The sequence below is a fragment of the Leptinotarsa decemlineata genome, unplaced genomic scaffold (assembly GCF_025532065.1).
Source record: "Leptinotarsa decemlineata unplaced genomic scaffold, Ldec_3_MD MMD2_tig00026328_RagTag_RagTag, whole genome shotgun sequence".
NCBI lineage: Eukaryota > Metazoa > Arthropoda > Insecta > Coleoptera > Chrysomelidae > Leptinotarsa > Leptinotarsa decemlineata.
Window position 1 is genome coordinate 16,413,555 of NW_027412688.1, and position 17,548 is coordinate 16,431,102.

Below are 17,548 nucleotides of genomic sequence, written 5' to 3' on the forward strand. Positions count from 1 at the left end.
TAATAGTCCTTATTTACTGAAAAAATTGTTACAAAAGTTACTCTACTCAATGCAGATGTCTTGGGGACGAAAATATCATCGAGTAAAAACTATTGAAGTTTTCATTTTCATATTTTTCATTCGCAGTATTTAAGTGATCGTCTAAAAGACGGTGAATGCCGATCCTTCATTCACGAAACCTAAACGGTTTTACGAAAGAGGTATCAAAGATGTGCAGTGTATAACATAACATAAAAAAAAATAAAAGAAAAGTGGTCTCATTATTGATAGGCTATGACAATTGGGATTCAATCATTAGTAGGGATATTATGAAGGTCCAAAAAATGCTCCGTCCGGCTCTTTCCAAAACAAAATTAGAATGTATTTCACTAGTCCGGACTTCCATTGTCTACTATATAAAATGATTTGAAATCCCTGAAACAACTAAAAAAGAAGAATTAAAAATGAATAGCTGAAAATAACAATTATATTAAGCAAAATAAACCTGAAATGAAATAAAACTGAAATAAAATACAAGTAAAAATAGAACAATTGAATAAATAAAAAAATAAAGAAATGAAAAATTATAAATAAAAATAAGAAGTGGAGAGATTCCAAGTCACGTTAGTTCACGACGTTTCGATTGTTAGTATCTACAATCTTCTTCGGGTGATGACTGGACTGATTCCTCCGAGAGATGACTATTTATAGGTCATACGAGTACTTCCACTTATCCCCGCTTTTCATTTTCCGCTTCAATGGTTCCGTGGGAGATGACCGTTAGGCGGGAGTTGGCCATTTTTCGCTTGATCATGGGTTTCCATATGTTGCGTATTTCCACGCTGGCTTGGCTGAATACGTTGTTGGACAACATGTATGCGGCTTCCTTGAATTTTCTCCTGAACCAATGTTCCTCTCTGTGCAAGATCTCAGCTTGGGACCACTCGATGTTGTGTTGATGGGTCCAAACATGGTTTGCTATTCCTGATTTGCTGGTTTCCTCTCGCTGTGTGTGTTTCTTGTGCTCAGCAATGCGAACATTCAATGGCCTCTTAGTTTCACCAATATAGGATTTTCCGCACTCACAGAGTATCCGGTAAAGGCAATTATTGGAATCGCAGTCCGCGTTTGATGGCCTGGTTTTCGTGACGCTGCTACGGATAGTGTTACCGGATCTGAAGCAGGGTCTGATGTTGTACTTGGAACCAATTCTTCTCATCCTCTCCGATAATCCTCTGATGTAGGGAAGTGCAAGCACTGGTTGTGACGGCTTCTCTTTCTTGCGAGGCTCCTGCTGTCTTTTAGCCAAAGTCTTTTCTACCATCGCTTTGGAGTAGCCATTCCGTTGAAGATCATTTTTGATGATGTCTATTTCCTTCTCGAGACCTTCCTTCGCATTACAGAGCCCAAAAGCACGGTCTAATAGAGCCTTGATGATTCATCTTCTAGTCGATTGATGGTGGTTGGATTCGTGGTTCAGATACTGTCCCGTATGAGTGGGTTTTCAGTATACAGATGTTTCCCACTTAGTGTCGGTCCTCTTCACCAAAACGTCTGAGAATGGCAATTCGTTGTGGATTTCCTTCTCCATTATGAAAGTGATGGGAGGTCTCACGCTGTTGATGTGTTTCAGGAAGGAGTCTAGTTCAGAATACTAAACTATACTAGACAGCAAACACAAATATACCCAGTTTTTGATTGGACATTTTTATGAGAAATATGGACTTCGAGGAAGAGAACTGGAAATCAACGATCTGTGATAAAAATACTGGATTCTCCTGATCTGACGGGCAGTCAACAAAACCACGATGAACTGTAATTTCTGTAGAATACGGAAAGCTAAGCCTGAAGTATCTGAAATGGGTCAGCTCTCGAAATGTCGACTAAAAAGACCACCGAGGCTATTTTGTAAGAATGGACTATTTTGGACCTCTTCTAGTACGTATTGCTAGGAGAAAAGAAAACAGATATGGTGTCTTGTTCACGTATTTGTTTGTAAGAGCGATCCACAATAAAATTGATTATTCTTTATCAACTAATTCCTGCATATTGAAAATAACACGGTTCATTGCAAGCTGTGGAGAAAAGGAATTGAAAATGAGTGATAATGAATCGAACATGAAAACTGCCGAAAATGAACTGAGAGGGTCACTGTAAAATATTGATGAAGAAATAATATTGAGAGAAATGGTTTCGAGTAACATACGTTGGAATTTCACTTGTCCTGCGAGCTCATATATATGGGAGGAGTGTGGGATAGAATGGTGCGTGCTGTAAAACAGCACGATTTGGTAAACTGTCCAGTAAAAATCTCACAATGAAGTGTTTTGAATAGTTGCATTTCATACAGATGTAACCTCATAATGGGTTTGTTTTTATAAAAGTGTCTATATTTAACGCTAGATGTAAGTGCATCAAACCTTTTCTTTTTACAGATTTTGACCATTTGTCTTCTTTCTCTTCAAACAACGATTATAAACATAACCAAATGGCTATCATGAATCTATTAACCTGATAATAATAAATAACTATAATGAGCAGATATACTTCCTGTGGAGTATGCAATAAGAACTGAAGACTCAAAAGAATTCTCAGTGCTGCTGAGAAGAGTGTTGAAACTTTTATTATTCATACTTTTATAATAAATTGAACATTCTTTCGAGTGGATCAGTATTGGGTAATAATTTTTCAATAGTGAACTTCGATTGAAAATTTCATCAATGTTACGCACCGACATTTATACTTTTCACTGTCTAAACAGTAACTTCCATCTATAATATTAGAGGCACTATTTACGAGTATATTTTGAGACAAAAAAAATAGAATAAAGAGTAATTCCTTTCCTTCAAAATATGATTTCTGCACTGATGAGAATCTGCTCGAAAATCATTGTCGACACAACTAATTCTTCAATTTTGAATAAAAACTCATCTGATGCCAAAACAAGAATGTGTAACTGAATTATTATTTCTATTTTGTGAATGCTGAGTCAGATGACCAGTTTCACGAAAAAAACAGACAATTTGTTTTCTATTCCAAAAATTATCCTCTCCTAAAAATATAATTGATGGCTTTAGTAATCGTTCTCAAAAGAGAGACACTTTCTCTCAAACGCAAATAACGAATCTCGTGAATCACTTCGAATTGTACACCACTTTTCATTTTATACCCAATTGGTAGTTGTTCTACAACACTCAATAATATTCTAATCGAATACTAGACACATAACCTATGCCTTGAATACATAGATTAGAGCTGATTATTTTTTCACAACACTGACCATCAGTGGTAATGATACGTCATATTTGTTCACTTATTGAAACACGATACCTATATGAAATTAGAATTGATACACTAGTTTCCTGGCGTGTATTTATTATTTTTATAATAAATGAGATGGTTCTTTGAATTTCCAATAACCTGTTCAAAGCTTCCTGGACAAACTATTACTTTCGATAAATTCGAATATTCAAAAACGTAATTCTGATTTTCTCATAAATAACATTCTTCAATTTGATTTATATAGATATTTTTCACTTAGGTAATCAAGTCACGAATGAAATCTTATTTTTTGGACCATATCATATCAAGTTCCTCATTACTTATTAATTTTTTTTACAAATGAAATGGGATTCATTTCGTCATATTTCACGTTTTGAGTAAATATGTTTTTTATTCACTATTTTACTGACAGTTACTACCAATTTAAATCATTTTATAAATACAATATTTTTGAACAATAAAATTTCAACTGTACCTGTTACTTGATGAGCACATGCAAATACATGAGTATACAAAGATTTTATCTGAGAAAATAAAACAGTGCAGTGATATTAAAAAATTGAGATTGATAATATCAAAGTTCTATTATGTCTGTCTGGGTATTTTGAAAGACATAGCAAATTTGAATCCACTTAGAAACAGTCATGAATCCCTTATTTCTTAAAATAATTTAAAATATTTGAAATGAACTGGTTGTTTAACAAAGATTCATTGACTTCTCATTTATATTTTCTGATGTTTCTGACTTCTCAAATTATTGACAAGTAAGTTGAATTTTTTTGGGACTGAAAAAGTGTGTGGGTGGGTATATTTGGGTTGAAGTACTATACATCACTGATTTTTTAAGTTAAATACTCGATCTACCTCTAGCTAACAAGCAATTTCAATCACTTTGATACATTTTTGGTTCAGGTTATACGGTGATTTTCGTGTCGATGCAATTTGAAGCCATCAATACGAATCAGATTTTCATGTACATCAAAATTGTATTTATTGGTCCCAATGATGTTCCTTGTAGTACCCTAAGGTTGTGTTTGATGAATCAGTGTGTCTTCGATTCTAGTATTTAAGAAGATCGCTTGGTACTTTGATGACGCATTTATGACAAAGCAGCCAATTTATACATTTGAGTGTATTTGGAAAAAAATTACTGATCTTATTACGAGCCGTATTGGTTGCCGAATGAATTTTTTTATATGCTTTCATTTCTCAAGTTGTTCACAAATCAAGACTAAATTACTGTTGGAATATGAACTGAAATGCAGCTTATATTCATCCTGTATAGTTTAATGTGGTTGTTAAATGTTGTTACTGAAAAGTTTAGTTAGTCAATTATTTTTAATTGACAGTTTGACTGTCACGAATATATTTGTATTCCTCAAGTTTATTAAAGTTCTACTTCGATTTTGCTATTTTACTACGATTCACTAATTCAAGTATAATTTACAACAGGTTATGGGCCCAGAAACACATTAGTGAAATGTCAGTAGATTGAGTTGAAGTAAGTTGTTCATTGGGTAACATCTTGGACCTGTTTGTCACTGAGTTGCGGATTACATAGTTTTTCGAACACTGTTGAAGATGAAGATTCCGAAAGTGTTGATCGAGAAATTGAAAGGGCAATCCACTTGGCTTGGATTTCAAATCAAAATCCAGCTGCACGAACACAATGCATAAGATGCTGTTTTGGGCACAGTTGAATCGCCAGTCAAACCAGCAGAAACAGTAGATAAGGATGTAAAAGAAACATACAAATGTTTGATGCAGTGTGCAAACAGAATTGAATACACAGCCCAGAATCTCATTGTTTCTAGTCTGAGTTCACAAGTCAGGCAGCTGATAAACATGTGTAATAGTTCAAAGGAGGTGTGGGATGAGCTTTCAAATATCTTTGAGCAAAGAACGGAACAAATACAAAACAGACTATTCAATCAATTCTTTACAATCAGACAAAAATATCCCCTAGAAAGCATAGCTGAACACATGGTAAAACTCGAAAAGTTTTGGATATAACTTCAAGACGAACTTGGAAAGAGGACAAAGTAAAGTATCCAGAGTCATTATTCATCAATAGAGTACTCAATACTTTGCCTCAAAATTATTTTGAATTCCTGAATGCAGAGGAGTCTGTCCCTAAGGAGCAAAGAACCATTCAGTTACTTCGAGAAAGATTATTCACCGTGGAAATGCGTCTTCAAGAATGAGAAGAAACTAACGATAGTTCCACTAAAACAGCATCAGTAGTATCGAAGAGAGTTCAAGATCAATCCTCACCAATAACATCACCTCTGCACAAGAAAGATAACGCGAAGAAGAAGTTTACCCCGAAATGATATCGATGTGGTCATAGAGGACATTTGAAGAAAGACTGTACCAAAGATATCAAAACGAATGTTACTTCAGTACAAGGTTCAGCATTCATTTCACAACATTTTCAGTTGGATCTACATCCAAACGTAGGATTGCAGATTCAGGTGTCACTTAACATATGACAATGCACCGAAATTGGTTTTCCACTTTCGAAAACTTACCAGTCATTTATTGTTGGTAATGGTCAGAGTATACAGGCTCTCGAAAAAGGAAATATAAATGTTCAAATGTTCATCGATGGAAAATGGATAAGAAATTATCTTCAAGATGTGTGGTAAGTACCTGATGTAGGGAGGAATTCCTTTCCAGTACCTTCTGTAGTTGATAAAGGTATGACGTCAACACTCAACAAACATATTTGCATTATTTCGAAAATTGGGAAGATTGTAGCCAGTGGAACTTGTAAACACGGTTTATATGTGATGCATATTCGAGTAGTTGTTCCTGAAAATACTGCAGAAGTTCAGTTAGCCGCCAGCAATAACTTGCAGATTTGGCTCGAACGTCTTTGTCATCAAAACAAGAGACATGTTCAGGATTTTCCAAAAAAGAGAGGAGTCGATGTTGAAGCTGATGCAGAATTTTGTGATGCATGTATGTATGATAAACATCATCGACTACCTTTTGGTCAGAGGATGAATAGAGCCAGTAAACCGGGAGAACTTATCCATGCTGATGTTTGTGGACCGATCACTATAAAATCGATTGGTGATGCACGATTTTTCGTAATTTTCAAGGATGATTTCAGTAAATTTCGCCATGTTTATTTTCTCAAAAAGGAGTCTGAGGTAAAAGATAAACTGGAAGAATTTCTGTTAGAAGCAAAAATAACTGGGCATTCAGTACAAGAATTATTAACTGATGGTGGTAAAGAATTCGATAAACGGATATAAAGAAGATAATCACAAAGTAGGGTTTACATCATCGAATCATCATGCCTTACACATCTGAGCAGAATGGGGCTGCAGAACGAGAAATCCGAATTCTCGTTGAAGCTGCACGAACCATGTTACATGCGAAAAAATCTACCTGAATACCTTTGGGCAGAAGCGGTTAATACTATTGCATATATTTTAAATAGAACTGTTCCTATACTGACAGAAGATATGACACCTATGATGATTTGGACAGGAAAACAAGCTCCTGTGGATCATTTGAAAATTTTCGGGACAGAAAGTTTTGTTCATGTTCCGAAACAGAAACGTTCCAAATGGTTGGATATATCGAAGACAAAGATGGAATATGGTTACCTGACAGAAATGACGTTGTTCGAAGTCGTGATGTCATTTTTAAAAAGAAAATAGCTGTCAAAGAAAGCACTGTCATATTTGAAGACACTGTCGCAAGTATAAGTTCCAAAAAGTAATCAGTATCAATTGATGAAGGTACTGTTTCGAGTAAAATAGGATCAGAAATAAGCATTAGTCTGCCAGTTGATCGTCCTGTTCTCCGAGATAGATATAAATTGCAAAAGCCTGAAAGATACGATGCTTTTACTGTGTTTGCTGTAGAAGAACCCAATACTGTTGACGAGGCTTTCTCATCTAATGAATCTGAGATGTGGTGAAAAGCAATGACCGAAGAAATGCAGTCGCTAGTAGAAAATGATACCTGGAAAAGCCTATTGAAAGAAAAATCATTTAAAATCGTTGGGGATTCACAGTTAAAGAAAATCCAGAAGGAGATATTAGATTTAAAACAAGGTTGGTTGCAAAGGTTTTTCTCAAGAGGCTGGTATTGATTTAGATGATACGTTTGCACCAGTTGCTCGATTTGAAACTTTAAGATCGGTTTTATTCAACTCCATATTGTATCATGTCATTTCAGCTGTCAATAAATTCATTTATTATTATTATTATTGAGTTAGAAAACTATACATATTTACTATTTTGTAGGGAAGATATCGAAATACATATTTTGTTGCATTCGATTTTGCAGTTCAAAAATAATACTAGGCCTATAGAAGGAACTCAATATCATAGCTAACTGAGATGAAGTTGAAAGGTTCATGGTTTATTCCATCCGGGCATCAAAGCAACAATCAACTTGATTTGGCCAAAAATCGTGAAATATGTGAATACCAAACTGCATTTTTCGTCAATAATCTGAGATTGATGGACATGTTGTCGTTCATATTGAAAATTAGGGTATTCTAGAATTCAGATTCGATCATATAAATCTTGATATAATAGAACCGTTGCCTCCATCAAATGGTCTCTTTCACTGTCTCACATGTGAAAAAAGATATTCAGTAACAGCAGTGTTCAATAATAGTTAGATCACAAAATTTGTAATACCTTCTAGAATCACTTCTAGGCATTTCTCATTTGAAGAATTTTTGAAAAATATGTAATTTCAGCACCATCAAACTACTCCTTACCATCATCCTACCTCAAATAAAATGATCGGGATATTTCATAGAACAATAAAAACTGCACTAAGATGTTATTTTTTCGATAGTTGGTCAGCTGACTCTTCAATTATATTATTTGGTATTAGACTTGTCTCAAGAGAACATTCCTGGGGTGAACATTTATCTCTCCCAACGTACCCAGACAGTAGATTCTGGTTAATGCCTGCCAGATAACAACTATTCCCGGGCTAATACCATGCTGGATAGTGAGTTACATACGTGCAGAAAAGATCCTAACCAAAAGGCAGTGTGCCTGGGTCGTGACTAGACACAAAGCCGCATAAGCGGAAAATAAACATTCCTTATATAAAAAATATATCGATTGAAAGACTCAAAACAGCATTTATAGAAAAGTTTTGCTAATGAAATTTAAACATTAAACAAACGTCTGAATCTGAAATTCTATACAACGCCATATATGAAAAAAATACTTTTCCACTGAAGGATAAATAATGTAGTGACCTATCCAACACATCGCCCCGTATTCAATGAGAGACTCACGTCTTTCTGAAAACAAATTATGTTTGGATATTCCAATTATTATCTTCATTCAATTTGTACAGAAATGATTATTTTGAATAAATAAATCCATACATAATTGTGGATTTAGAATTACTACAATTCGGTTGAACTCTCAATGACCGCTTGAACTAACTCACATAAACCAAAATTGCGACAGTTAATAGTAGGAAGGCCCCGACCGACTTCAAAGATGTAAAGGAATTTAGTCTTCATTCGTGAACAACTTGAGAAATGAAAATTCATTCGGCAACCAATACGGCTGGGAATAATATCAGTATTTTTTAAAAAATATAGTCAAATGTATAAATTGGTTGCTTGATCATAAATGAGTCATCAAAGTACCAAGCGATCTTCTCAAATACTAGAATTATTGTGACCAAAACAATTTTGATGTATATGAAAATCTGATTGTTATTGATGGCTTCAAATGGCATCGATACGAAGAACATCGTATAACCTGAACCAAATATATAACAAGGTGGTTGAAATTGCTTGTTAGCTAGAGATACATCGAATGTTTAACTTGAAATATCAATTATATATAGTACTTCAACACAAATATACCCACCCACACACTTTTTCAGTCCCAGAAAATTCAACTTACTTGTCAATAATTTGGGAGAAGTTAGAAAGAATAATGCAGAAGTTCAATTTAAATATATTTTCAGAAAAAAAGGGATTTATGACTGAGTGGATTAAAATTTTGATGTAAATCTTTCAAAATACCCAGACAGACATAATAGAACTTTGATATTATCAATCTCAATTTTTCTACATCACTGCACTGTTCTATTTTCTCAGATGAAATTATGAACTATTGTGTATACTCACCTAATTGTATGTGCTCATTAAGTAACAGTTGCAGTTGGAATTCAATTGTTCAAAAATATTGTATTCTCGAAATGATTTGAATTGGTAGTAAGTGTCAGTAGAACGGTAAATAAAAAAAAACAATTCTACCCAAAATGTGAGATATGACGTAATGAGGAACTTAATATTCAAATGTATCAAAAGTAATAGTTTGTTCAGGAAGCTTTGAACAGGTTATTGGGAACTCAAATAACCATCTCATTTATTTTGAAAATAATAATGGTATGCCAGAAAACTGGCAATTCAAATTCCATATATCGTGTTTCAATTAGTGAACAAATGCGACAGTGTTGTAAAAAATAATCAAGGCATAGGTTATGTGTCTAGTGTTCGATTATAATATTATTCACGGGATTCGGTATTTGCGATTGAGAGAAAGGGGCTCTCCTTTGAGAACAATGACTGAAGCCATTAATTATATGACGTTTTTCACCAATTCCATTTTCATACTCGGAGTGTTGGGTTTTTGTAAACCTGATAAAAAATGGGCGACAGCCATTTATACAATTTTTATAAAATATTGGCAGTGATTTCATGAATACTGTTTCTGATATCTTAAGCCATATATTTGAGAACTTTCCTCAATGACATGGTGAATTGAATCTTGTGGTTTTTACTGCGATTACATATATTGCAAATTCCATATGGACAATTGTTTGGGTTGTTTTCCTGGATTTTTGTGATTTATCAATATTGATGCTATACCGTAATGTGTCCTCGATTGAGTTCCATAAAACTTCTAATGTGTTTGTGACGTCCGTATCGAAAAATAGTGTTCAATATCTACACTGGAATCCCTCTCGTCATTTAAAATTTTCTTTCGATTAGATACCCATTTTCTCAATGAGAATCCGCCCCCCTTTACGATATCTGTGATTTCAATCTTTAAATTTCGAACGTTTTCAATTGTATCACCACCTGTCAATAAATCATCGACGTAAAAAACTTTTAATATTGTTTTGTTTGCTTCTGGATACTTGTCTAAATTGTTAAGAGCTGTTTGATGAAGACATCTAATAGATAGGAATGATGCGCAAGCTGTTCCATATGTGACCGTATTAAGAACGTATGTCTGAATTGGTTCCTCCCTATTGAATCGCCATAAAATCCTTTGTAGATTTCTATGTTCTTGCTTCACTTGCACTTGTCTATACATCTTGGCAATATCGGCACTAATTACGACGGAATGCTTTCGAAACCTTAGCAGAATATCAAACAAATTGTCTTGTAGTTTAGGCCCAACCATTAATGTGTCGTTCAACGAGACATCTGTGGACGCTGAACCATCGAAAACTACCCTTAATTTTGTAGTACTAGAATTTTGTTTGAATACCCCGTGATGTGGTAAGTAGTAAATGTACCCTCCCTGTGTGGTAGGTGCTTCTTCTGAAGTTATTTTTGACATATGCCCCAAATCTAAATATTCCCGAATAAATGCATGATACGACCCTCGCAAATCTTCGTCCTTTCCTAACCTTCTTTCGAGGTGATTCAATCGTTTTTCTGTCATCAATGACGAGTTTCCTAGCTGCTTTATGTTGTCACGTAGCAACAAATTTACCGTAAAACGTCCTTCTTCATTTTTTACGGTTGTTTCCTTGAAAATCCTTTGACATTCCTGTTCCTCTTTGGTTGATTTGCGTTCATCCCGAATTTCGCCAACTACCAGAATTTTTCTATTTGTTTGTGTATAGATCTATTGACAGAAAAGTTGCAAGTATGTGCTTCGATTTTTTGAAAAATATGACATGTTTTGGTATGAAGATATAGCTCCTGCTACCACCCATCCTAATTTCGTTTTTTGAACCGTCAAGTTAGTGTTTTCTATACGCATTTGTCCCACGCATAGAAGTTGCCAAAAGACTGACGAACCTAATATCATGTCTACCCTGGTAGATATACCAAAATGTTCGTCTGCGAGAGTTAATCTTTCCGGAATTTGAATTAGTTTTAAATTGATATCAACTACTGGAAGATTACTAACAATATCATTTATTACCAAAAATGAAGCCTTGAATGAGTAGTTATTAACTCTTGAGTTGACCATAGCATCTACTGAGTGTGTGATTTTAGTAGAACCCTGACCTATACCTTTAACCGAAATATCACTATGTTTTGGTGTTAACCCTAGTTTCTCCAAGAACTCCCGTGACATAAAGTTGGATTGCGATCCTGAATCTAAAAGTACCCTACCTTCATGTAGAATCCCATCTTTACCCGTGATATAAACAATTGCTGTGGAAAGCAAAACAACCGTTTCCGAATCTTGTCTTAAATTATTGCCCATGAAGAGATAATCATTAGTACCATTAACCAGATGTCCTTGATTTGCATTTGCCCCTATGCTGAAATGCCCCAATATTTCCTTGCTCTTCTTGAGTTGTGTTACCTTGATTTATTTCCATCCTAAATCATCATTTGATGATGAATGCGTTGGATACACTTGATATCGCGATTGATTTGAAACGCTAGTGTGAGTTAACTGATTGCCTAATCGTGCCCTTGAACCATCTTGTGTCTGATGAGAATGGTTTTCGTTATTTGCTGTAGCTTGTGTCCTTGCATTTGTGCGAAACGGTGAATCATGGAGGAGAGAATAATGTTTCCTCCCACATGATTTGCAACCCCCTAATTTACAGTCTGGAACCCCGTGTCCCAGCTGTAGACAATTCCAACATGATTTTGTTCTTTTGACTTCTTCCCGTTTTGCGCCTAATTGCAAATTAATAAATTTTCTACAAGTATATTCCTTCGCAAAATTGACATTTTTCCTCCACGGTTACAAATGATCTGCTATTACCTACTTTTACCTTGTGATCAGTGAATGTACCCTTAGAACCTTGCTTGTTTGCCTCCAACACCTCGAGCATCTGACATTTTCTTTCCATAAAATTTTGAAAATCCGCAATTGTGGAGAATTTGTCGTGCTTTCCTTCCTTGTGCCATTTTTTCCTTGTAATTGGGTCCAGTTTTTGCTCTGAAATATATATTAACAGAATATCCCATTTTTCAACATCCTCTTCCAATGATTTTAATGCTCGAAGATCCTTCGAGCATTATCCAGAAAGTTCCTTAATTGACCTCCACCTTCTTTACATAAATTTGGAAAATTGTATAGTGAATCGATGTGACTCATTGCAATTAATCTTTTGTTTTCATACCTGGATTTTAATAGGCCCATGCTTTCTGTCTGAAACTTCCAGTGAACGTATAACACCTGCGGCTTCGCCTTTTAATGAATTCTTTAAATAATGGAAACGCTGAACATTTGTTAGGTTTTCGTTATTATGTATCAAAACATTGAATGTATCGTGAAATTCGAGCCACCCTGTATAAGACCCCTGAAAACTCGGAATATCTATTGTAGGCAACTTGACGTTTCTATCTATGCGCGGGTATTGAGGAAAGGTTACATTTTGCGACGTTTCACCGGCTGAGACATTTTCATCAATATTTAATTCTCGTAATTTAACCTCCGCTCATGCTATTAACCTGAAATATTTTTCCTCGAAATCTGAACGTTCATTTTCAGCGTTCTCGGAGTCATCTAAAATGATTTCTATTTCACAATGAATGTCATTAAATTCCCTCCACAATTCACGACACTTATCTATTCTGTCCGGTAATTGCGCACTCTGTTCTTTGGTGTACTTATTTATAAATGTTTCAAACCTAGATAATTGCCCTTTGACCGTAGCCCTTTTTTTCTGTAATCTATTCAATTCATTTTACAATTGTTCCCCATCACCCTTTACATTTGATAACGACATTGGTAAACTAGAGATGAATAATTATTTATAATCAAATATTTATGTATTCGTATTGAAACCTGAAATGTGTTACCCCTATATGGTTTTACCACAGTATTTCTGTATACAGTAGTTTCACTCAGCGTCGGTCCCTTTGATGTCGGTGTCCAGAAGTTTAATTTTTTATAATGATGACGTATTTGACACTAATGACATTTCTCCCTACTACAATCTCAACCAAAGCGTGTATACACTGCTCAACATAACAACTATTCATATAAACTGCTAAAAAAAAACAGTCTATGAAAACCATGTTGGGCACCTGAGAAAATTGTACAAATGATAATTTTGCATTTGTGTAATATTGAAGTAACCCAGATCATTTGGGCAATGATGAACTGAGTTTCAAGTAGATTTTAAAAATTCATGGAATCGGCAGATGTTCATATTCGAATGTGACAAAATATATTTTCATTTCAACAAGAAAAAAGACAAGATAAAGAACGTGTTTTGTTATTCATGAACCATGGTACGAATCCATGCGAAATTTCTTTGTAGTGATTTTTGGGGCCAAATATAGCATATTCATTTATTGATTGGAGAATTCAACATGGCGGACGAGTTTGCCGATTCGATTATATTAAGGACCAATTATTAAAAATATTCCTAATCGAATTCATCACTCAAGATTAGGGAATCTGTAGAGCCTATTCTTTCTGAATTATGTAGTTACTATTCAGGACTTGAAGAAGTAAAAAAGTAATTAAGTATGTAGTGTTCAATCATACAAAAATAATTTTTTTGTATGTATGTACTAACTATAAATGTATGTGAGAGTTTTCGGAGTCGGAAGTTATGAATTATTTACACTGTAAGATAATAGGTTGTTTTGCTGCTTCCAGCTTTTATCCAAGTAAAAATTGATAATAAAATCACTGACAAGTCCAAATGCATTTTGACTATACCATTATATATGTTTTCCGACAGAAAACAACTACTTCTTTAGCTAATAACTCGACATATATTGACAAATGTTGATATTTGAATCTATATAAGTCTAGATGTCTAATCAACCCCGAAAAGTTGCTGCGTAGATTAAAAACAGTTATTCTAAATGAAACATGTCCTATTAGTCAGCAACTTCTTATATAATGTAAATTTGACTATCAAAAATACCTTACGACTGCTAACCTTTCGGAATCCAAGTCGCCTCAGACATAATTGCAAAGATTCTCACTTTGAAGAAACAACTTTGCAAGAGCTCTCTAGGACAAATAGTGGGACTTCGCCTGATTCGAACAAGGAACCAACTGCGAACCGTTTTGAAGTGTTCCTCATCAGTGCAGACCATGCTATCACGGTTGTATACACACAGGGACTCGTTATTCCTCCTAGAGAGCTCTTGCACAGTACCATGGTTCATGAATAACAAAACTCGTTCTTCATCTTGTCTTTTTTCTTGTTGAAATTAAAGTATATTTTGTCACATCCGATCCCATGAATATTTAAAATCTACTTGAAACATAGTTCATCATTGTCGAAATGATCTATGTTACTTGAATATTACACAAATGCAAAATTATCATTTGTACAATTTTCTTAGGTGCCCAACATGGTTTTCATCGACTGTATTTTTTTGAGCAGTTTATATGAATATTTGTTATGTTGAGCAGTGTTTAAACGCTTTGATTGCATGCCTGTCTTAAACTCGTCGTTTGCGCAGACCTAAGACATCGACGCGTGGGTCTGCGCGTAGGAAAATTCAAACCACAAATCAGCCTTTATGAAATTACTGTATACAAAATACTGTGGTTTTACCTCAAAAAACTATAAATAGCTGTTGTATCTAATTATTTTTATTTAAAATGCCCTAATAATATTGTTGAATAATCGTAATTTCTCTTAATTGCGCTCATAACAAGCTCAACACAGCAAAAACACAAAAAGTCAGGTAAGGAAATGTATGTAATTGTTAGAAAATCGAGGTACTTACGATTTTTGCGATGTATTTTCTACCATGCTACCATGTTTGGGTTGTTTCCCTGGATTTTAAACACAATTACTTGTAACGTGTTTATTCTACTAAATGTGACTAAAATGAATCGCACAAAATACAATATTTAAACAGCCATAAAAACAAAATTATTTTTTGGTATGCATCGATGTTGTTTTTGCCTTGGAACTCTCTCGTACTGGCGCTCGCTCTTTACTAGCACACCCCACTCCACGCTGTTGCGAAGGGCTCATAGGCGGGTTTGATAGTGTGTGGCCTGCCCAAACTTGCAAAAATAAATAAATAGATACCGTTAGGACAGAGTCTTAACAACAATCATAAAGTACAAGAAAATGGCACTGAATAAAGCTTGGATGAAGAAATTCAATCAACCAATATGTTCCAAACCAAGTTCAAGGAGCATTATAACAACACATTCAAATAAAAAAAAGTATGTTTTCGACGTGAAAAGTCAATGCTGAGTGTTGGTTGGTTTACTTGCGATTGGAAGATTTCCCCAAATTATGAAAAACTTTTTTGCATTCCAAAACTTCGTCATTTTTTCTAAAACTTTCACATATATAATTCTGAAAATATTATCTGCAGGTTTGTTGTTTCAAATTGGCTTGCAATGCGACTACTTGGTCGTAGCATTTACTTGTTCGAAGCATTACAGACAGATAAAAGCGTAAGTACTTCCGCTTTTCGTCTGTGTGTTATGCTCGATACATACTATAAAATTGGAAGTCATTACACGTGAGAATATTTGAAAATCCTTGTGAATCATATCGACACTCGATTCATCATGTTACGACCAAGTAGTCGCATTGAAAACCAATTTGAATCAACAAATGACGAAGTTTTGGAATGCAAAAATTCTTTCAAATTTGGTGGAATCTTCCAGTCGCACCGACATTAACCAACACTTAACATTGACTTTTCAAGTCGACAAAATGGTCGTATATCAAATAAAAGTGTTTTAAGTTTCAGATTTTTTTTATCACTACACATTAAACGATTCCTGCCAACCAATTCACTTTAAAAAATGAGAAACGATGCAACTAAGATATCAAGGATCGCGACTATGGGACGATAGCGTCGTCCGCTTTTGGGGGAAACCCCGAAATATATACATTGTGCTGAGCTAGTGCTTGTGGAAGAATCCCCAAAAAAGACAGCTGTGCTAGCGATTTTTTCAATGTTTGTTTATTGTTTTTAAAGTTGGTGTCACCGCAAAAAAGGTGACACCCGGTGCGGCCCTTCCCCGCCACCCACCCTTCCTGCGCCACTGCCTATACCATTGTGAGAAGTACTTAAATATATGGCTTGGAATATCAGAAACGGTATCCATGAAATCACTGCCAATATTGTATAAAAATTGTATAAATGACTGTAGCCCATTTTTGTTATCAGGTTTCCAAAAGCACAATAACTTGAGTATGAATATGGAAACGGTGGAAAACGTCATATAATTAATGGCTTTAGTCATCGTTCTCAAAGGAGACACCCTTTCTCTCAAACGCAAATACCGATTCTCGTTAATCACATCAAATGGTCTATTTTATATCCAATTGGGGGCTGTTCTACATTATTCAATAATATTCTAATCGAGCACTAGACACATAATCTATGCCTTGAATTCATGATTAGAGCTCATTATTTTTTCACAACACTAACCAACTGTAGTAATGATTTGTTCACATATTGAAACACAATACCTATATGAAATCAGAATTGATACACCAGTTTTCTGGTGTGTCATTATTAGTTTTATGATAACTGAGATGGTTATCTTAATTTCCAATTACCTGTTCAGAGCTTCATAAGCCAATTATTACTTTCGATAAATTCGACTATTCAAAAACGTAATCCTGTTTTTCTCATAATTATATATATTACCTATATGTATATATATTTTAGATTTTGGTAATCAAATGACGAATATTACTGGAGTTATTTCCAACACCAAACAGTCATTTTAACACTTTGACACGTGTTTCGATCACCAAGTGATCGTCTTCACCTTTGTTGTAGTCATATTCATCACTGCACCAAAGGCTCCTAACAGTTCATCAGAAAATCAAGTGACGCATGAAATTTTATTTTTTTAACCATCCATATTAATTTCCTCATCAATGATTCAATTTTTTCCCAAATGTAATCGAATTCATTTCGTCATATTTCATATTTTGGGTGGACATGTTTTTTTATTTACTGCTCTACTGACAGATACTACCAATTTAAATCATTTTATAAATACAATATTTTTGAATAATTAAATTTCAACTATATCTGTTACTTGATGAACACATACAATTAGATAAGTACCTATACAAAAAATGATTATCATTTCATCTAAGAAAATAAAAC

General features: G+C 34.6%; 1 long non-coding RNA gene across 1 annotated transcript in view; it reads right to left on the minus strand.

The window, feature by feature from the left end:
* The window catches only part of LOC111513789 (uncharacterized), a 55,290-nt gene that overhangs the window by 14,646 nt on the left and 23,096 nt on the right, over window positions 1-17,548 (minus strand). Inside the window, exon 2 of the long non-coding RNA XR_012467192.1 lies at window positions 15,179-15,464. This is a non-coding gene — a long non-coding RNA (uncharacterized lncRNA). The remainder of the gene's footprint in view (window positions 1-15,178; window positions 15,465-17,548) is intronic.